This window comes from Salmo salar, chromosome ssa04, assembly GCF_905237065.1.
Source record: "Salmo salar chromosome ssa04, Ssal_v3.1, whole genome shotgun sequence".
NCBI classification, from domain to species: Eukaryota; Metazoa; Chordata; class Actinopteri; order Salmoniformes; family Salmonidae; genus Salmo; species Salmo salar.
In genome coordinates, this window is record NC_059445.1 from 5,446,717 (window position 1) to 5,468,905 (window position 22,189).

A 22,189-nucleotide genomic window follows, 5' to 3' on the forward strand; every position below is an offset into this window, starting at 1 on the left:
CTGTTTATATAATATAATAACACACCTGTTTATATAATAACACACCTGTTTATATAATAACACACCTGTTTATATAATAACACACCTGTTTATATAATAACACACCTGTTTATATAATAACACACCTGTTTATATAATATAATAACACACCCGTTTATATAATAACACGCCTGTTTATATAATATAATAACACACCTGTTTATATAATAACACACCTGTTTATATAATAACACGCCTGTTTATATAATAACACGCCCGTTTATATAATAACACACCTGTTTATATAATAACACACCTGTTTATATAATAACACACCTGTTTATATAATATAATAACACACCTGTTTATATAATAACACACCTGTTTATATAATAACACGCCTGTTTATATAATAACACACCTGTTTATATAATAACACACCTGTTTATATAATAACACGCCTGTTTATATAATATAATAACACACCCGTTTATATAATAACACACCTGTTTATATAATAACACACCTGTTTATATAATAACACACCTGTTTATATAATATAATAACACACCTGTTTATATAATATAGTAACACGCCTGTTTGTATAATAACACGCCTGTTTGTCTTCTCTGCATTATCACCTGTAGTCTAACTAATGTAGCGTCGTGGCTACATGGCTGAAACATGGGCTTGTCTCTCTGAGGTAAATCAGACTCCTTATATGAGCTTGTTGGTTCCAGTGACCTTTATTTAATGTTGATGTATAAACACAATATTAGTAATAATAGTCGACCATATTTCGAGTCTGACCTTCCTGGAATCATAAACTTTCTTTCAAATAAAGGTCCAGGTATAAGAACACACTAGACTTCCCACGCTTTTACCAGGCGGAGTCTTAAGTTGACCTTTCACCGGTATCTCTGGAGAGTTATTTTGCATTGTTACTTTGCTGTTTGCAGGGTACAATAAACAGACAGACAGACAGACACACACACACACACACACACATACACAGACACACACACACACACAGACACACACACACACACACACACACTGATATCTCTGGCCCTGGGATCAAGCCAATCTGGGATCTCTTCCAAAAAATAAAATCTCTGAGCCAATCGGAGCGGGCCATTCTTCGATCATGCTCACCGTCACATGGGCTCACGTCACATGGTCTCACGTCACATGGTCACACGTCACATGGGCTCAGGTCACATGGGCTCAGGTCACATGGGCTCAGGGCTCAGGTCACATGGTCACACGTCACATGGGCTCAGGTCACATGGGCTCAGGTCACATGGGCTCAGGTCACATGGGCTGGGCTCAGGTCACATGGGCTCAGGTCTGGCTAGTGGGCCGTTCCTTTACTCAGCCAGGTGTTTACCAGGGAAGCTTTTTGGCTTCATAATCCTCTCCTATATTAATAAACTGGTGTGTGTGTGTGTGTGTGTGTGTGTGTGTGTGTGTGTGTGTGTGTGTGTGTGTGTGTGTGTGTGTGTGTGACTGTTCCATCTCTCCAGCCCTTCGCTGTGTCTCATCTGGGTCTGTGTGCTGGCGTCATGGTAACCGCCTCCCACAACCCCAAACAGGACAACGGCTACAAGGTAACTATCATTATCTTATTGATTATGTTATTGATTATCTTATTATCTTATTGATTATGTTATTGATTATGTTATTGATTATCTTATTGATTATGTTATTGATTATGTTATTATGTTATTGATTATCTTATTGATTATCTTATTGATTATGTTATTGATTATGTTATTGATTATGTTATTATGTTATTGATTATCTTATTGATTATCTTATTGATTATGTTATTGATTATGTTATTGATTATCTTATTGATTATGTTATTATGTTATTGATTATCTTATTGATTATGTTATTGATTATGTTATTGATTATCTTATTGATTATGTTATTGATTATGTTATTATGTTATTGATTATCTTATTGATTATGTTATTATGTTATTGATTATGTTATTGATTATGTTATTGATTATGTTATTATGTTATTGATTATGTTATTGATTATGTTATTATGTTATTGATTATCTTATTGATTATGTTATTGATTATGTTATTATGTTATTGATTATCTTATTGATTATGTTATTGATTATGTTATTATGTTATTGATTATGTTATTGATTATGTTATTGATTATGTTATTATGTTATTGATTATGTTATTGATTATGTTATTATGTTATTGATTATGTTATTGATTATGTTATTATGTTATTGATTGTGTTATTGATTATGTTATTGATTATGTTATTATGTTATTGATTGTGTTATTGATTATGTTATTGATTGTGTTATTGATTGATCAGGTCGGTGGTTTGTCAGTCTCAGGTGTACTGGTCTGTTTCTGTTGAGCTGTTTCTAGGTGGATTAGACCAGAGTAAAGTAGTCTCTCTCTCTCTCTCCCCTCCCTCCCTCTCTCCCCCTCCCTCTCTCTCCCACGCCCTCCCTGTCTCTCTCTCACCCCCTCTCCCTCTCCCTGTCTCTCTCCCCCCTCCCTGTCTCTCTCTCCCCCCTCCCTCTCTCCCCCTCCCTGTCTCTCTCTCCCCCCTCCCTCTCTCCCCCTCCCTGTCTCTCTCTCTCTCCCTCCCCTCTCCCTGTCTCTCTCCCCCCTCCCCGTCTCTCAGGTGTACTGGGAGAACGGAGCCCAGATCGTGCCTCCCCATGATAAGGGTATCTCTGTAGCCATCGAGGCTAACCTGGAGCCCTGGCCTGAGTCCTGGGACATCACCTGTCTCTCTCACAGCCCTCTGCTGAAGGACCCGTACCAAAACATTCACACAGAGTACTACCGGACCATCCAGCAGCACTGTCACCACAGGTAACAGAGTACTACCGGACCATCCAGCAGCACTGTCACCACAGGTAACAGAGTACTACCGGACCATCCAGCAGCACTGTCACCACAGGTAACAGAGTACCACCGGACCATCCAGCAGCACTGTCACCACAGGTAACAGAGTACTACCGGACCATCCAGCAGCACTGTCACCACAGGTAACAGAGTACTACCGGACCATCCAGCAGCACTGTCACCACAGGTAACAGAGTACTACCGGACCATCCAGCAGCACTGTCACCACAGGTAACAGAGTACTACCGGACCATCCAGCAGCACTGTCACCACAGGTAACAGAGTACTACCGGACCATCCAGCAGCACTGTCACCACAGGTAACAGAGTACTACCGGACCATCCAGCAGCACTGTCACCACAGGTAACAGAGTACCACCGGACCATCCAGCAGCACTGTCACCACAGGTAACAGAGTACTACCGGACCATCCAGCAGCACTGTCACCACAGGTAACAGAGTACTACCGGACCATCCAGCAGCACTGTCACCACAGGTAACAGAGTACTACCGGACCATCCAGCAGCACTGTCACCACAGGTAACAGAGTACTACCGGACCATCCAGCAGCACTGTCACCACAGGTAACAGAGTACTACCGGACCATCCAGCAGCACTGTCACCACAGGTAACAGAGTACTACCGGACCATCCAGCAGCACTGTCACCACAGGTAACAGAGTACTACCGGACCATCCAGCAGCACTGTCACCACAGGTAACAGAGTACTACCGGACCATCCAGCAGCACTGTCACCACAGGTAACAGAGTACTACCGGACCATCCAGCAGCACTGTCACCACAGGTAACAGAGTACTACCGGACCATCCAGCAGCACTGTCACCACAGGTAACAGAGTACTACCGGACCATCCAGCAGCACTGTCACCACAGGTAACAGAGTACTACCGGACCATCCAGCAGCACTGTCACCACAGGTAACAGAGTACTACCGGACCATCCAGCAGCACTGTCACCACAGGTAACAGAGTACTACCGGACCATCCAGCAGCACTGTCACCACAGGTAACAGAGTACTACCGGACCATCCAGCAGCACTGTCACCACAGGTAACAGAGTACCTCCGGACCATCCAGCAGCACTGTCACCACAGGTAACAGAGTACTACCGGACCATCCAGCAGCACTGTCACCACAGGTAACAGAGTACTACCGGACCATCCAGCAGCACTGTCACCACAGGTAACAGAGTACTACCGGACCATCCAGCAGCACTGTCACCACAGGTAACAGAGTACTACCGGACCATCCAGCAGCACTGTCACCACAGGTAACAGAGTACTACCGGACCATCCAGCAGCACTGTCACCACAGGTAACAGAGTACCTCCGGACCATCCAGCAGCACTGTCACCACAGGTAACAGAGTACTTCCGGACCATCCAGCAGCACTGTCACCACAGGTAACAGAGTACCACCGGACCATCCAGCAGCACTGTCACCACAGGTAACAGAGTACTACCGGACCATCCAGCAGCACTGTCACCACAGGTAACAGAGTACTACCGGACCATCCAGCAGCACTGTCACCACAGGTAACAGAGTACTACCGGACCATCCAGCAGCACTGTCACCACAGGTAACAGAGTACTACCGGACCATCCAGCAGCACTGTCACCACAGGTAACAGAGTACTACCGGACCATCCAGCAGCACTGTCACCACAGGTAACAGAGTACTACCGGACCATCCAGCAGCACTGTGACCACAGGTAACAGAGTACTACCGGACCATCCAGCAGCACTGTGACCACAGGTAACAGAGTACTACCGGACCATCCAGCAGCACTGTCACCACAGGTAACAGAGTACTACCGGACCATCCAGCAGCACTGTCACCACAGGTAACAGAGTACTACCGGACCATCCAGCAGCACTGTCACCACAGGTAACAGCCCCTGTCCCCCCTCTAAGCCTCCTCTAACCCCCGTCTCTCCTCTAACCCCCGTCTCTCCTCTAACTCCCCTCTAACCCCCGTCTCCCCTCTAACCCCCTCTAACCCCCCTCTAACCCCCCGTCTCTCCTCTAACTCCCCTCTAACCCCGTCTCCCCTCTAACCCCCCTCTAACCCCCCTCTAACCCCCCCGTCTCTCCTCTAACTCCCCTCTAACCCCCCTCTAACCCCCGTCTCCCCTCTAACCCCCCTCTAACCCTCTAACCCCCCTCTAACCCCCGTCTCTCCTCTAACCCCCGTCTCTCCTCTAACCCCGTCTCTCCTCTAACCCCCCTCTAACCCCGTCTCTCCTCTAACCCCCGTCTCCCCTCTAACCCCCGTCTCTCCTCTAACCCCCCGTCTCTCCTCTAACCCCGTCTCCTCTCTAACCCCGTCTCTCCTCTAACTCCCCTCTAACCCCCGTCTCCCCTCTAACCCCCGTCTCCCCTCTAACCCCCGTCTCCCCTCTAACCCCCCGTCTCTCCTCTAACCCCGTCTCTCCTCTAACCCCCCTCTAACCCCCGTCTCTCCTCTAACCCCCGTCTCTCCTCTAACCCCCCTCTAACCCCCGTCTCTCCTCTAACCCCCGTCTCTCCTCTAACCCCCCCTCTCCCCTCGAACCCCCCTCTAACCCCCGTCTCTCCTCTAACCCCCGTCTCTCCTCTAACCCCCGTCTCCCCTCTAACCCCCCTCTAACCCCCCCGTCTCCCCTCTAACCCCCCTCTAACCCCGTCTCTCCTCTAACCCCCGTCTCCCCTCTAACCCCGTCTCTCCTCTAACCCCCTCTAACCCCCGTCTCTCCTCTAACCCCCGTCTCCCCTCTAACCCCCCTCTAACCCCCGTCTCTCCTCTAACCCCCCTCTAACCCCCGTCTCTCCTCTAACCCCCGTCTCCCCTCTAACCCCCTCTAACCCCCGTCTCTCCTCTAACCCCCGTCTCCCCTCTAACCCCCGTCTCTCCTCTAACCCCCCTCTAACCCCCGTCTCTCCTCTAACCCCCTCTCCCCTCTAACCCCCCTCTAACCCCCCGTCTCCCCTCTAACCCCGTCTCTCCTCTAACCCCCGTCTCCCCTCTAACCCCCCCTCTAACCCCCGTCTCCCCTCTAACCCCCCCGTCTCTCCTCTAACCCCCCGTCTCTCCTCTAACCCCCGTCTCTCCTCTAACCCCCGTCTCCCCTCTAATCCCCGTCTCTCCTCTAACCCCCGTCTCTCCTCTAACCCCCCCTCTCCCCTCTAACCCCCCTCTAACCCCCGTCTCTCCTCTAACCCCCTCTCCCCTCTAACCCCCCCTCTAACCCCCCGTCTCTCCTCTAACCCCCCTCTAACCCCCCGTCTCCCCTCTAACCCCCGTCTCTCCTCTAACCCCCCGTCTCCCCTCTAACCCCCGTCTCTCCTCTAACTCCCCTCTAACCCCCCCTCTCCCCTCTAACCCCCCCTCTAACCCCCCGTCTCTCCTCTAACCCCCCTCTCCCCTCTAACCCCCCTCTAACCCCCGTCTCTCCTCTAACCCCCCCTCTAACCCCCCCCGTCTCCCCTCTAACCCCCGTCTCTCCTCTAACCCCCCGTCTCCCCTCTAACCCCCCCTCTAACCCCCCGTCTCCCCTCTAACCCCCGTCTCTCCTCTAACCCCCCGTCTCTCCTCTAACCCCTGTCTCCCCCTCTAACCCCCCTCTAACCCCCCGTCTCCTCCTCTAACCCCCCCGTCTCCCCTGCCTTTCAGGGACATCAACAAGAGTTCAGAGGTGAAGATCGTCCACACTTCCGTGCACGGAGTCGGACACGCCTTCGTCCAATCGGCTTTCAAGGCCTTTGACCTCCGACCCCGTACGCCGTAGAGGAGCAGAAAGACCCCGACCCTGAGTTCCCCACCGTCAAATACCCCAACCCCGAGGAAGGAAAGGGGGGTCCTGGTCAGTCATATCAACCCTGAGGAAGGGAAGGGGGTCCTGGTCAGTCATATCAACCCTGAGGAAGGGGGGTCCTGGTCAGTCATATCAACCCTGAGGAAGGGAAGGGGGTCCTGGTCAGTCATATCAACCCTGAGGAAGGGAAGGGGGTCCTGGTCAGTCATATCAACCCTGAGGAAGGGAAGGGGGTCCTGGTCAGTCATATCAACCCTGAGGAAGGGAAGGGGGTCCTGGTCAGTCATATCAACCCTGAGGAAGGGGGTCCTGGTCAGTCATATCAACCCTGAGGAAGGGAAGGGGGGTCCTGGTCAGTCATATCAACCCTGAGGAAGGGGGTCCTGGTCAGTCATATCAACCCTGAGGAAGGGAAGGGGGTCCTGGTCAGTCATATCAACCCTGAGGAAGGGGGGTCCTGGTCAGTCATATCAACCCTGAGGAAGGGAAGGGGGTCCTGGTCAGTCATATCAACCCTGAGGAAGGGAAGGGGGTCCTGGTCAGTCATATCAACCCTGAGGAGAGGAAGGGGGGTCCTGGTCAGTCATATCAACCCTGAGGAAGGGAAGGGGGTCCTGGTCAGTCATATCAACCCTGAGGAAGGGAAGGGGGTCCTGGTCAGTCATATCAACCCTGAGGAAGGGAAGGGGGTCCTGGTCAGTCATATCAACCCTGAGGAAGGGAAGGGGTCCTGGTCAGTCATATCAACCCTGAGGAAGGGGGTCCTGGTCAGTCATATCAACCCTGAGGAAGGGAAGGGGGTCCTGGTCAGTCATATCAACCCTGAGGAAGGGGGGGTCCTGGTCAGTCATATCAACCCTGAGGAAGGGAAGGGGGTCCTGGTCAGTCATATCAACCCTGAGGAAGGGAAGGGGGTCCTGGTCAGTCATATCAACCCTGAGGAAGGGAAGGGGGTCCTGGTCAGTCATATCAACCCCTGAGGAAGGGAAGGGGGTCCTGGTCAGTCATATCAACCCTGAGGAAGGGGGGTCCTGGTCAGTCATATCAACCCTGAGGAAGGGGGTCCTGGTCAGTCATATCAACCCTGAGGAAGGGGGGTCCTGGTCAGTCATATCAACCCTGAGGAAGGGGGGTCCTGGTCAGTCATATCAACCCTGAGGAAGGGAAGGGGGTCCTGGTCAGTCATATCAACCCTGAGGAAGGGAAGGGGGTCCTGGTCAGTCATATCAACCCTGAGGAAGGGAAGGGGGTCCTGGTCAGTCATATCAACCCCGAGGAAGGGAAGGGGGTCCTGGTCAGTCATATCAACCCTGAGGAAGGGAAGGGGGTCCTGGTCAGTCATATCAACCCTGAGGAAGGGAAGGGGGTCCTGGTCAGTCATATCAACCCTGAGGAAGGGGGGTCCTGGTCAGTCATATCAACCCTGAGGAAGGGAAGGGGGTCCTGGTCAGTCATATCAACCCTGAGGAAGGGAAGGGGGTCCTGGTCAGTCATATCAACCCCTGAGGAAGGGGGTCCTGGTCAGTCATATCAACCCTGAGGAAGGGAAGGGGGTCCTGGTCAGTCATATCAACCCTGAGGAAGGGAAGGGGGTCCTGGTCAGTCATATCAACCCTGAGGAAGGGGGTCCTGGTCAGTCATATCAACCCTGAGGAAGGGAAGGGGGTCCTGGTCAGTCATATCAACCCCTGAGGAAGGGAGGGGGTCCTGGTCAGTCATATCAACCCTGAGGAAGGGAAGGGGGTCCTGGTCAGTCATATCAACCCTGAGGAAGGGAAGGGGGTCCTGGTCAGTCATATCAACCCTGTAGTAAAGGGAGCTAGTCTCAATCCTGGACAACACGGTGTCATAACGTAACGTGACCACCCCTTTGCAACGGTCTACCCTGGTTTTTAAGTCTCATCCCTTTAGTTAAATCAGAGACGGTGTTTTAAATCACATTAGTGTTTTTTTTCATTGTTCCCCTGTTTTGTCTGACTGAAGCTGGATGTAGTCCATTCACTATAAGCCGACTACAGACTAGACATCTAATTATTATCTCTGCTTTCCAACTGTGATACCACTGGAAGGGTGGGTGTGGGGGGGTGTGTGTGTGTGTGTGTGTGTGTGTGTGTGTGTGTGTGTTTTAACGGTTTTGTGTATGTGTGTCCGTCCTGCAGACCCTGTCGTTTGCCCTGGCGGAGAGGGAGGGAGCTACTGTCGTTCTGGCCAACGACCCTGATGCTGATCGACTGGCCATCGCTGAGAAACAGAAGGGGTAGGAGGTCTGTAGGGATCATTGGTAATGTGTTGGGGGGCGTTGCTGAGAAACAGAAGGGGTAGGAGGTCTGTAGGGATCATTGGTAATGTGTTGGGGGCGTTGCTGAGAAACAGAAGGGGTAGGAGGTCTGTAGGGATCATTGGTAATGTGTTGGGGGGCGTTGCTGAGAAACAGAAGGGGTAGGAGGTCTGTAGGGATCATTGGTAATGTGTTGGGGGGCGTTGCTGAGAAACAGAAGGGGTAGGAGGTCTGTAGGGATCATTGGTAATGTGTTGGGGGGCGTTGCTGAGAAACAGAAGGGGTAGGAGGTCTGTAGGGATCATTGGTAATGTGTTGGGGGGCGTTGCTGAGAAACAGAAGGGGTAGGAGGTCTGTAGGGATCATTGGTAATGTGTTGGGGGGCGTTGCTGAGAAACAGAAGGGGTAGGAGGTCTGTAGGGATCATTGGTAATGTGTTGGGGGGGCGTTGCTGAGAAACAGAAGGGGTAGGAGGTCTGTAGGGATCATTGGTAATGTGTTGGGGGGGGCGTTGCTGAGAAACAGAAGGGGTAGGAGGTCTGTAGGGATCATTGGTAATGTGTTGGGGGGCGTTGCTGAGAAACAGAAGGGGTAGGAGGTCTGTAGGGATCATTGGTAATGTGTTGGGGGGGCGTTGCTGAGAAACAGAAGGGGTAGGAGGTCTGTAGGGATCATTGGTAATGTGTTGGGGGGCGTTGCTGAGAAACAGAAGGGGTAGGAGGTCTGTAGGGATCATTGGTAATGTGTTGGGGGCGTTGCTGAGAAACAGAAGGGGTAGGAGGTCTGTAGGGATCATTGGTAATGTGTTGGGGGCGTTGCTGAGAAACAGAAGGGGTAGGAGGTCTGTAGGGATCATTGGTAATGTGTTGGGGGCGTTGCTGAGAAACAGAAGGGGTAGGAGGTCTGTAGGGATCATTGGTAATGTGTTGGGGGCGTTGCTGAGAAACAGAAGGGGTAGGAGGTCTGTAGGGATCATTGGTAATGTGTTGGGGGGCGTTGCTGAGAAACAGAAGGGGTAGGAGGTCTGTAGGGATCATTGGTAATGTGTTGGGGGGCGTTGCTGAGAAACAGAAGGGGTAGGAGGTCTGTAGGGATCATTGGTAATGTGTTGGGGGCGTTGCTGAGAAACAGAAGGGGTAGGAGGTCTGTAGGGATCATTGGTAATGTGTTGGGGGCGTTGCTGAGAAACAGAAGGGGTAGGAGGTCTGTAGGGATCATTGGTAATGTGTTGGGGGGCGTTGCTGAGAAACAGAAGGGGTAGGAGGTCTGTAGGGATCATTGGTAATGTGTTGGGGGGCGTTGCTGAGAAACAGAAGGGGTAGGAGGTCTGTAGGGATCATTGGTAATGTGTTGGGGGGGCGTTGCTGAGAAACAGAAGGGGTAGGAGGTCTGTAGGGATCATTGGTAATGTGTTGGGGGGCGTTGCTGAGAAACAGAAGGGGTAGGAGGTCTGTAGGGATCATTGGTAATGTGTTGGGGGGCGTTGCTGAGAAACAGAAGGGGTAGGAGGTCTGTAGGGATCATTGGTAATGTGTTGGGGGCGTTGCTGAGAAACAGAAGGGGTAGGAGGTCTGTAGGGATCATTGGTAATGTGTTGGGGGCGTTGCTGAGAAACAGAAGGGGTAGGAGGTCTGTAGGGATCATTGGTAATGTGTTGGGGGCGTTGCTGAGAAACAGAAGGGGTAGGAGGTCTGTAGGGATCATTGGTAATGTGTTGGGGGGCGTTGCTGAGAAACAGAAGGGGTAGGAGGTCTGTAGGGATCATTGGTAATGTGTTGGGGGGCGTTGCTGAGAAACAGAAGGGGTAGGAGGTCTGTAGGGATCATTGGTAATGTGTTGGGGGGCGTTGCTGAGAAACAGAAGGGGTAGGAGGTCTGTAGGGATCATTGGTAATGTGTTGGGGGGGCGTTGCTGAGAAACAGAAGGGGTAGGAGGTCTGTAGGGATCATTGGTAATGTGTTGGGGGGCGTTGCTGAGAAACAGAAGGGGTAGGAGGTCTGTAGGGATCATTGGTAATGTGTTGGGGGGCGTTGCTGAGAAACAGAAGGGGTAGGAGGTCTGTAGGGATCATTGGTAATGTGTTGGGGGGGCGTTGCTGAGAAACAGAAGGGGTAGGAGGTCTGTAGGGATCATTGGTAATGTGTTGGGGGGCGTTGCTGAGAAACAGAAGGGGTAGGAGGTCTGTAGGGATCATTGGTAATGTGTTGGGGGGCGTTGCTGAGAAACAGAAGGGGTAGGAGGTCTGTAGGGATCATTGGTAATGTGTTGGGGGGCGTTGCTGAGAAACAGAAGGGGTAGGAGGTCTGTAGGGATCATTGGTAATGTGTTGGGGGGCGTTGCTGAGAAACAGAAGGGGTAGGAGGTCTGTAGGGATCATTGGTAATGTGTTGGGGGGCGTTGCTGAGAAACAGAAGGGGTAGGAGGTCTGTAGGGATCATTGGTAATGTGTTGGGGGGCGTTGCTGAGAAACAGAAGGGGTAGGAGGTCTGTAGGGATCATTGGTAATGTGTTGGGGGGCGTTGCTGAGAAACAGAAGGGGTAGGAGGTCTGTAGGGATCATTGGTAATGTGTTGGGGGGCGTTGCTGAGAAACAGAAGGGGTAGGAGGTCTGTAGGGATCATTGGTAATGTGTTGGGGGGGCGTTGCTGAGAAACAGAAGGGGTAGGAGGTCTGTAGGGATCATTGGTAATGTGTTGGGGGCGTTGCTGAGAAACAGAAGGGGTAGGAGGTCTGTAGGGATCATTGGTAATGTGTTGGGGGGCGTTGCTGAGAAACAGAAGGGGTAGGAGGTCTGTAGGGATCATTGGTAATGTGTTGGGGGGCGTTGCTGAGAAACAGAAGGGGTAGGAGGTCTGTAGGGATCATTGGTAATGTGTTGGGGGCGTTGCTGAGAAACAGAAGGGGTAGGAGGTCTGTAGGGATCATTGGTAATGTGTTGGGGGGCGTTGCTGAGAAACAGAAGGGGTAGGAGGTCTGTAGGGATCATTGGTAATGTGTTGGGGGGCGTTGCTGAGAAACAGAAGGGGTAGGAGGTCTGTAGGGATCATTGGTAATGTGTTGGGGGGCGTTGCTGAGAAACAGAAGGGGTAGGAGGTCTGTAGGGATCATTGGTAATGTGTTGGGGGGCGTTGCTGAGAAACAGAAGGGGTAGGAGGTCTGTAGGGATCATTGGTAATGTGTTGGGGCGTTGCTGAGAAACAGAAGGGGTAGGAGGTCTGTAGGGATCATTGGTAATGTGTTGGGGGCGTTGCTGAGAAACAGAAGGGGTAGGAGGTCTGTAGGGATCATTGGTAATGTGTTGGGGGGGCGTTGCTGAGAAACAGAAGGGGTAGGAGGTCTGTAGGGATCATTGGTAATGTGTTGGGGGCGTTGCTGAGAAACAGAAGGGGTAGGAGGTCTGTAGGGATCATTGGTAATGTGTTGGGGGGCGTTGCTGAGAAACAGAAGGGGTAGGAGGTCTGTAGGGATCATTGGTAATGTGTTGGGGGCGTTGCTGAGAAACAGAAGGGGTAGGAGGTCTGTAGGGATCATTGGTAATGTGTTGGGGGCGTTGCTGAGAAACAGAAGGGGTAGGAGGTCTGTAGGGATCATTGGTAATGTGTTGGGGGGCGTTGCTGAGAAACAGAAGGGGTAGGAGGTCTGTAGGGATCATTGGTAATGTGTTGGGGGCGTTGCTGAGAAACAGAAGGGGTAGGAGGTCTGTAGGGATCATTGGTAATGTGTTGGGGGGGCGTTGCTGAGAAACAGAAGGGGTAGGAGGTCTGTAGGGATCATTGGTAATGTGTTGGGGGCGTTGCTGAGAAACAGAAGGGGTAGGAGGTCTGTAGGGATCATTGGTAATGTGTTGGGGGGCGTTGCTGAGAAACAGAAGGGGTAGGAGGTCTGTAGGGATCATTGGTAATGTGTTGGGGGCGTTGCTGAGAAACAGAAGGGGTAGGAGGTCTGTAGGGATCATTGGTAATGTGTTGGGGGCGTTGCTGAGAAACAGAAGGGGTAGGAGGTCTGTAGGGATCATTGGTAATGTGTTGGGGGCGTTGCTGAGAAACAGAAGGGGTAGGAGGTCTGTAGGGATCATTGGTAATGTGTTGGGGGCGTTGCTGAGAAACAGAAGGGGTAGGAGGTCTGTAGGGATCATTGGTAATGTGTTGGGGGGCGTTGCTGAGAAACAGAAGGGGTAGGAGGTCTGTAGGGATCATTGGTAATGTGTTGGGGGCGTTGCTGAGAAACAGAAGGGGTAGGAGGTCTGTAGGGATCATTGGTAATGTGTTGGGGGGCGTTGCTGAGAAACAGAAGGGGTAGGAGGTCTGTAGGGATCATTGGTAATGTGTTGGGGGCGTTGCTGAGAAACAGAAGGGGTAGGAGGTCTGTAGGGATCATTGGTAATGTGTTGGGGGGCGTTGCTGAGAAACAGAAGGGGTAGGAGGTCTGTAGGGATCATTGGTAATGTGTTGGGGGCGTTGCTGAGAAACAGAAGGGGTAGGAGGTCTGTAGGGATCATTGGTAATGTGTTGGGGGGCGTTGCTGAGAAACAGAAGGGGTAGGAGGTCTGTAGGGATCATTGGTAATGTGTTGGGGGGCGTTGCTGAGAAACAGAAGGGGTAGGAGGTCTGTAGGGATCATTGGTAATGTGTTGGGGGCGTTGCTGAGAAACAGAAGGGGTAGGAGGTCTGTAGGGATCATTGGTAATGTGTTGGGGGGCGTTGCTGAGAAACAGAAGGGGTAGGAGGTCTGTAGGGATCATTGGTAATGTGTTGGGGGGCGTTGCTGAGAAACAGAAGGGGTAGGAGGTCTGTAGGGATCATTGGTAATGTGTTGGGGGCGTTGCTGAGAAACAGAAGGGGTAGGAGGTCTGTAGGGATCATTGGTAATGTGTTGGGGGGCGTTGCTGAGAAACAGAAGGGGTAGGAGGTCTGTAGGGATCATTGGTAATGTGTTGGGGGGCGTTGCTGAGAAACAGAAGGGGTAGGAGGTCTGTAGGGATCATTGGTAATGTGTTGGGGGGCGTTGCTGAGAAACAGAAGGGGTAGGAGGTCTGTAGGGATCATTGGTAATGTGTTGGGGGCGTTGCTGAGAAACAGAAGGGGTAGGAGGTCTGTAGGGATCATTGGTAATGTGTTGGGGGCGTTGCTGAGAAACAGAAGGGGTAGGAGGTCTGTAGGGATCATTGGTAATGTGTTGGGGGGGCGTTGCTGAGAAACAGAAGGGGTAGGAGGTCTGTAGGGATCATTGGTAATGTGTTGGGGGCGTTGCTGAGAAACAGAAGGGGTAGGAGGTCTGTAGGGATCATTGGTAATGTGTTGGGGGCGTTGCTGAGAAACAGAAGGGGTAGGAGGTCTGTAGGGATCATTGGTAATGTGTTGGGGGCGTTGCTGAGAAACAGAAGGGGTAGGAGGTCTGTAGGGATCATTGGTAATGTGTTGGGGGGCGTTGCTGAGAAACAGAAGGGGTAGGAGGTCTGTAGGGATCATTGGTAATGTGTTGGGGGCGTTGCTGAGAAACAGAAGGGGTAGGAGGTCTGTAGGGATCATTGGTAATGTGTTGGGGGGCGTTGCTGAGAAACAGAAGGGGTAGGAGGTCTGTAGGGATCATTGGTAATGTGTTGGGGGGGCGTTGCTGAGAAACAGAAGGGGTAGGAGGTCTGTAGGGATCATTGGTAATGTGTTGGGGGCGTTGCTGAGAAACAGAAGGGGTAGGAGGTCTGTAGGGATCATTGGTAATGTGTTGGGGGGGCGTTGCTGAGAAACAGAAGGGGTAGGAGGTCTGTAGGGATCATTGGTAATGTGTTGGGGGCGTTGCTGAGAAACAGAAGGGGTAGGAGGTCTGTAGGGATCATTGGTAATGTGTTGGGGGCGTTGCTGAGAAACAGAAGGGGTAGGAGGTCTGTAGGGATCATTGGTAATGTGTTGGGGGGCGTTGCTGAGAAACAGAAGGGGTAGGAGGTCTGTAGGGATCATTGGTAATGTGTTGGGGGGCGTTGCTGAGAAACAGAAGGGGTAGGAGGTCTGTAGGGATCATTGGTAATGTGTTGGGGGCGTTGCTGAGAAACAGAAGGGGTAGGAGGTCTGTAGGGATCATTGGTAATGTGTTGGGGGCGTTGCTGAGAAACAGAAGGGGTAGGAGGTCTGTAGGGATCATTGGTAATGTGTTGGGGGCGTTGCTGAGAAACAGAAGGGGTAGGAGGTCTGTAGGGATCATTGGTAATGTGTTGGGGGCGTTGCTGAGAAACAGAAGGGGTAGGAGGTCTGTAGGGATCATTGGTAATGTGTTGGGGGGCGTTGCTGAGAAACAGAAGGGGTAGGAGGTCTGTAGGGATCATTGGTAATGTGTTGGGGGGCGTTGCTGAGAAACAGAAGGGGTAGGAGGTCTGTAGGGATCATTGGTAATGTGTTGGGGGCGTTGCTGAGAAACAGAAGGGGTAGGAGGTCTGTAGGGATCATTGGTAATGTGTTGGGGGGGCGTTGCTGAGAAACAGAAGGGGTAGGAGGTCTGTAGGGATCATTGGTAATGTGTTGGGGGGCGTTGCTGAGAAACAGAAGGGGTAGGAGGTCTGTAGGGATCATTGGTAATGTGTTGGGGGCGTTGCTGAGAAACAGAAGGGGTAGGAGGTCTGTAGGGATCATTGGTAATGTGTTGGGGGGGCGTTGCTGAGAAACAGAAGGGGTAGGAGGTCTGTAGGGATCATTGGTAATGTGTTGGGGGGCGTTGCTGAGAAACAGAAGGGGTAGGAGGTCTGTAGGGATCATTGGTAATGTGTTGGGGGGGCGTTGCTGAGAAACAGAAGGGGTAGGAGGTCTGTAGGGATCATTGGTAATGTGTTGGGGGCGTTGCTGAGAAACAGAAGGGGTAGGAGGTCTGTAGGGATCATTGGTAATGTGTTGGGGGGCGTTGCTGAGAAACAGAAGGGGTAGGAGGTCTGTAGGGATCATTGGTAATGTGTTGGGGGCGTTGCTGAGAAACAGAAGGGGTAGGAGGTCTGTAGGGATCATTGGTAATGTGTTGGGGGCGTTGCTGAGAAACAGAAGGGGTAGGAGGTCTGTAGGGATCATTGGTAATGTGTTGGGGGGCGTTGCTGAGAAACAGAAGGGGTAGGAGGTCTGTAGGGATCATTGGTAATGTGTTGGGGGGGCGTTGCTGAGAAACAGAAGGGGTAGGAGGTCTGTAGGGATCATTGGTAATGTGTTGGGGGGCGTTGCTGAGAAACAGAAGGGGTAGGAGGTCTGTAGGGATCATTGGTAATGTGTTGGGGGCGTTGCTGAGAAACAGAAGGGGTAGGAGGTCTGTAGGGATCATTGGTAATGTGTTGGGGGCGTTGCTGAGAAACAGAAGGGGTAGGAGGTCTGTAGGGATCATTGGTAATGTGTTGGGGGCGTTGCTGAGAAACAGAAGGGGTAGGAGGTCTGTAGGGATCATTGGTAATGTGTTGGGGGGCGTTGCTGAGAAACAGAAGGGTAGGAGGTCTGTAGGGATCATTGGTAATGTGTTGGGGGGCGTTGCTGAGAAACAGAAGGGGTAGGAGGTCTGTAGGGATCATTGGTAATGTGTTGGGGGGCGTTGCTGAGAAACAGAAGGGGTAGGAGGTCTGTAGGGATCATTGGTAATGTGTTGGGGGGCGTTGCTGAGAAACAGAAGGGGTAGGAGGTCTGTAGGGATCATTGGTAATGTGTTGGGGGGCGTTGCTGAGAAACAGAAGGGGTAGGAGGTCTGTAGGGATCATTGGTAATGTGTTGGGGGGCGTTGCTGAGAAACAGAAGGGGTAGGAGGTCTGTAGGGATCATTGGTAATGTGTTGGGGGCGTTGCTGAGAAACAGAAGGGGTAGGAGGTCTGTAGGGATCATTGGTAATGTGTTGGGGGCGTTGCTGAGAAACAGAAGGGGTAGGAGGTCTGTAGGGATCATTGGTAATGTGTTGGGGGGCGTTGCTGAGAAACAGAAGGGGTAGGAGGTCTGTAGGGATCATTGGTAATGTGTTGGGGGGCGTTGCTGAGAAACAGAAGGGGTAGGAGGTCTGTAGGGATCATTGGTAATGTGTTGGGGGGCGTTGCTGAGAAACAGAAGGGGTAGGAGGTCTGTAGGGATCATTGGTAATGTGTTGGGGGGGCGTTGCTGAGAAACAGAAGGGGTAGGAGGTCTGTAGGGATCATTGGTAATGTGTTGGGGGGCGTTGCTGAGAAACAGAAGGGGTAGGAGGTCTGTAGGGATCATTGGTAATGTGTTGGGGGGCGTTGCTGAGAAACAGAAGGGGTAGGAGGTCTGTAGGGATCATTGGTAATGTGTTGGGGGGCGTTGCTGAGAAACAGAAGGGGTAGGAGGTCTGTAGGGATCATTGGTAATGTGTTGGGGGGCGTTGCTGAGAAACAGAAGGGGTAGGAGGTCTGTAGGGATCATTGGTAATGTGTTGGGGGGCGTTGCTGAGAAACAGAAGGGGTAGGAGGTCTGTAGGGATCATTGGTAATGTGTTGGGGGGCGTTGCTGAGAAACAGAAGGGGTAGGAGGTCTGTAGGGATCATTGGTAATGTGTTGGGGGCGTTGCTGAGAAACAGAAGGGGTAGGAGGTCTGTAGGGATCATTGGTAATGTGTTGGGGGCGTTGCTGAGAAACAGAAGGGGTAGGAGGTCTGTAGGGATCATTGGTAATGTGTTGGGGGGGCGTTGCTGAGAAACAGAAGGGGTAGGAGGTCTGTAGGGATCATTGGTAATGTGTTGGGGGGCGTTGCTGAGAAACAGAAGGGGTAGGAGGTCTGTAGGGATCATTGGTAATGTGTTGGGGGCGTTGCTGAGAAACAGAAGGGGTAGGAGGTCTGTAGGGATCATTGGTAATGTGTTGGGGGCGTTGCTGAGAAACAGAAGGGGTAGGAGGTCTGTAGGGATCATTGGTAATGTGTTGGGGGCGTTGCTGAGAAACAGAAGGGGTAGGAGGTCTGTAGGGATCATTGGTAATGTGTTGGGGGCGTTGCTGAGAAACAGAAGGGGTAGGAGGTCTGTAGGGATCATTGGTAATGTGTTGGGGGCGTTGCTGAGAAACAGAAGGGGTAGGAGGTCTGTAGGGATCATTGGTAATGTGTTGGGGGGCGTTGCTGAGAAACAGAAGGGGTAGGAGGTCTGTAGGGATCATTGGTAATGTGTTGGGGGGCGTTGCTGAGAAACAGAAGGGGTAGGAGGTCTGTAGGGATCATTGGTAATGTGTTGGGGGGCGTTGCTGAGAAACAGAAGGGGTAGGAGGTCTGTAGGGATCATTGGTAATGTGTTGGGGGGGCGTTGCTGAGAAACAGAAGGGGTAGGAGGTCTGTAGGGATCATTGGTAATGTGTTGGGGGCGTTGCTGAGAAACAGAAGGGGTAGGAGGTCTGTAGGGATCATTGGTAATGTGTTGGGGGGCGTTGCTGAGAAACAGAAGGGGTAGGAGGTCTGTAGGGATCATTGGTAATGTGTTGGGGGGGCGTTGCTGAGAAACAGAAGGGGTAGGAGGTCTGTAGGGATCATTGGTAATGTGTTGGGGGGCGTTGCTGAGAAACAGAAGGGGTAGGAGGTCTGTAGGGATCATTGGTAATGTGTTGGGGGGGCGTTGCTGAGAAACAGAAGGGGTAGGAGGTCTGTAGGGATCATTGGTAATGTGTTGGGGGCGTTGCTGAGAAACAGAAGGGGTAGGAGGTCTGTAGGGATCATTGGTAATGTGTTGGGGGGCGTTGCTGAGAAACAGAAGGGGTAGGAGGTCTGTAGGGATCATTGGTAATGTGTTGGGGGCGTTGCTGAGAAACAGAAGGGGTAGGAGGTCTGTAGGGATCATTGGTAATGTGTTGGGGGCGTTGCTGAGAAACAGAAGGGGTAGGAGGTCTGTAGGGATCATTGGTAATGTGTTGGGGGCGTTGCTGAGAAACAGAAGGGGTAGGAGGTCTGTAGGGATCATTGGTAATGTGTTGGGGGGCGTTGCTGAGAAACAGAAGGGGTAGGAGGTCTGTAGGGATCATTGGTAATGTGTTGGGGGGCGTTGCTGAGAAACAGAAGGGGTAGGAGGTCTGTAGGGATCATTGGTAATGTGTTGGGGGGCGTTGCTGAGAAACAGAAGGGGTAGGAGGTCTGTAGGGATCATTGGTAATGTGTTGGGGGGCGTTGCTGAGAAACAGAAGGGGTAGGAGGTCTGTAGGGATCATTGGTAATGTGTTGGGGGGCGTTGCTGAGAAACAGAAGGGGTAGGAGGTCTGTAGGGATCATTGGTAATGTGTTGGGGGCGTTGCTGAGAAACAGAAGGGGTAGGAGGTCTGTAGGGATCATTGGTAATGTGTTGGGGGGCGTTGCTGAGAAACAGAAGGGGTAGGAGGTCTGTAGGGATCATTGGTAATGTGTTGGGGGGGCGTTGCTGAGAAACAGAAGGGGTAGGAGGCCTGTAGGGATCATTGGTAATGTGTTGGGGGCGTTGCTGAGAAACAGAAGGGGTAGGAGGTCTGTAGGGATCATTGGTAATGTGTTGGGGGCGTTGCTGAGAAACAGAAGGGGTAGGAGGTCTGTAGGGATCATTGGTAATGTGTTGGGGCGTTGCTGAGAAACAGAAGGGGTAGGAGGTCTGTAGGGATCATTGGTAATGTGTTGGGGGGCGTTGCTGAGAAACAGAAGGGGTAGGAGGTCTGTAGGGATCATTGGTAATGTGTTGGGGGGCGTTGCTGAGAAACAGAAGGGGTAGGAGGTCTGTAGGGATCATTGGTAATGTGTTGGGGGGCGTTGCTGAGAAACAGAAGGGGTAGGAGGTCTGTAGGGATCATTGGTAATGTGTTGGGGGGCGTTGCTGAGAAACAGAAGGGGTAGGAGGTCTGTAGGGATCATTGGTAATGTGTTGGGGGGGGGCGTTGCTGAGAAACAGAAGGGGTAGGAGGTCTGTAGGGATCATTGGTAATGTGTTGGGGGTGTGTGTATATATATATAGTGGTCAGTGGCGTGTGTTCAGCGGTAATGAGTTGGGGGCGTTGCTGGGCTGGTGGGTCTATCGGTGTTGGATACAGACCAGCCCAGACCAGTCGACCGTGAAGTCAGTCTACATGCTGTCCTCCACCGTCTCCTCTAAGATTCTACGGGCCATCGCTCTCAAGGAGGGCTTCCACTTTGAGGTAAAACACACACACACACACACACACACACACACACACACACACACACACACACACACACATTCAACGAACAGACCTCATGTCAATATTCTCAGGTATTTTGTATCCAAATCTCAATACCTTACATCCTTTATGAATGAATAAATTAATGTATGTATGTATGTATGATGTCGGTGATGAGGGCACTTCCTGACTATGACATCACATCCCGTGTGTACAGGAAACTCTGACGGGGTTCAAGTGGATGGGCAACAGAGCCAGAGAGCTGCTGGACCAGAACAAGATGGTACTGTTCGCCTTCGAGGAGGCTATAGGTACACACACACAACACACACACACACACACACACACACACACACACACACACACACACACACACACACACACACACAGTAATTGAGTTAAACTATACTGAACAAAAATAGAAACGCAACAATTTCAGTTCACAGAAGGAAATCAGTCAATTGAAATAAATTCATTAGGCCCTAATCTATGGATTTCACATGACTGGGCCTGGCTCCCCAGTGGGTGGGCCCCTGGCTCCCCAGTGGGTGGGCCCCCCTGGCTCCCCAGTGGGTGGGCCCCCCTGGCTCCCCAGTGACTGGGCCCCCCTGGCTCCCCAGTGACTGGGCCCACCTGGCTCCCCAGTGGGTGTGGGCCCCTGGCTCCCCAGTGGGTGTGGGCCCCTGGCTCCCCAGTGGGTGTGGGCCCCTGGCTGGCTCCCCAGTGGGTGTGGGCCCCTGGCTGGCTCCCCAGTGGGTGGGGGCCTGGCTCCCCAGTGGGTGTGGGCCCCTGGCTCCCCAGTGGGTGTGGGCCCCTGGCTGGCTCCCCAGTGGGTGGGGGCCTGGCTCCCCAGTGGGTGGGCCCCTGGCTGGCTCCCCAGTGGGTGGGGGCCTGGATCCCCAGTGGGTGGGGGCCTGGATCCCCAGTGGGTGGGGGCCTGGCTCCCAGGCCCAGTCATGTGAAATCTAGTTGCTCCCCAATCAGAATGAGTTTTTCCCCCCCATAAAAGAGTCTTTATTACAGACAGAAATACTCGTCAGTTTAATCATCTGTCAAGGGTGGCTGGTCTCAGACGATCCCGCAGGTGAAGAAGCCGGGTGTGGCGGTCCTGGGCTGGCGTGGTTACACGGGGTCTGCGGGCGCGGAGGCCGGTTGGACGTACTGCCAAATTCAAAACCAAAAAAACGGCGTTGGAGGCGGCTTATGGTAGAGAACTGAACAATCAAATCAATACTCTGGCAACGCTCCTATCCAGAGACACTACAGTAGGGAGTCATTTAGCAGACTCTCTGATCCAGAGATACTACAGTAGGGAGTCATTTAGCAGACTCTCTGATCCAGAGACACTACAGTAGGGAGTCATTTAGCAGACTCTCTGATCCAGAGTCACTACAGTAGGGGAGTCATTTAGCAGACTCTCTGATCCAGAGCCACTACAGTAGGGAGTCATTTAACAGACTCTCTGATCCAGAGCCACTACAGTAGGGAGTCATTTAGCAGACTCTCTGATCCAGAGTCACTACAGTAGGGGAGTCATTTAGCAGACTCTCTGATCCAGAGCCACTACAGTAGGGAGTCATTTAACAGACTCTCTGATCCAGAGCCACTACAGTAGGGAGTCATTTAGCAGACTCTCTGATCCAGAGACACTACAGTAGGGAGTCATTTAACAGACTCTCTGATCCAGAGCCACTACAGTAGGGAGTCATTTAGCAGACTCTCTGATCCAGAGCTACTACAGTAGGGAGTCATTTAGCAGACTCTCTGATCCAGAGCCACTACAGTAGGGAGTCATTTAACAGACTCTCTGATCCAGAGCCACTACAGTAGGGAGTCATTTAGCAGACTCTCTGATCCAGAGCCACTACAGTAGGGAGTCATTTAACAGACTCTCTGATCCAGAGCCACTACAGTAGGGAGTCATTTAGCAGACTCTCTGATCCAGAGCCACTACAGTAGGGAGTCATTTAACAGACTCTCTGATCCAGAGCCACTACAGTAGGGAGTCATTTAACAGACTCTCTGATCCAGAGACACTACAGTAGGGAGTCATTTAGCAGACTCCCTGATCCAGAGACACTACAGTAGGGAGTCATTTAACAGACTCTCTGATCCAGAGCCACTACAGTA

The 22,189-nt window shown here is 51.8% G+C and overlaps 1 pseudogene; it reads left to right on the forward strand.

Annotated features, from left to right (window-relative positions):
* LOC106594108 (phosphoglucomutase-2-like) overlaps positions 1 to 22,189 on the forward strand; it is a 33,267-nt pseudogene that overhangs the window by 3,402 nt on the left and 7,676 nt on the right.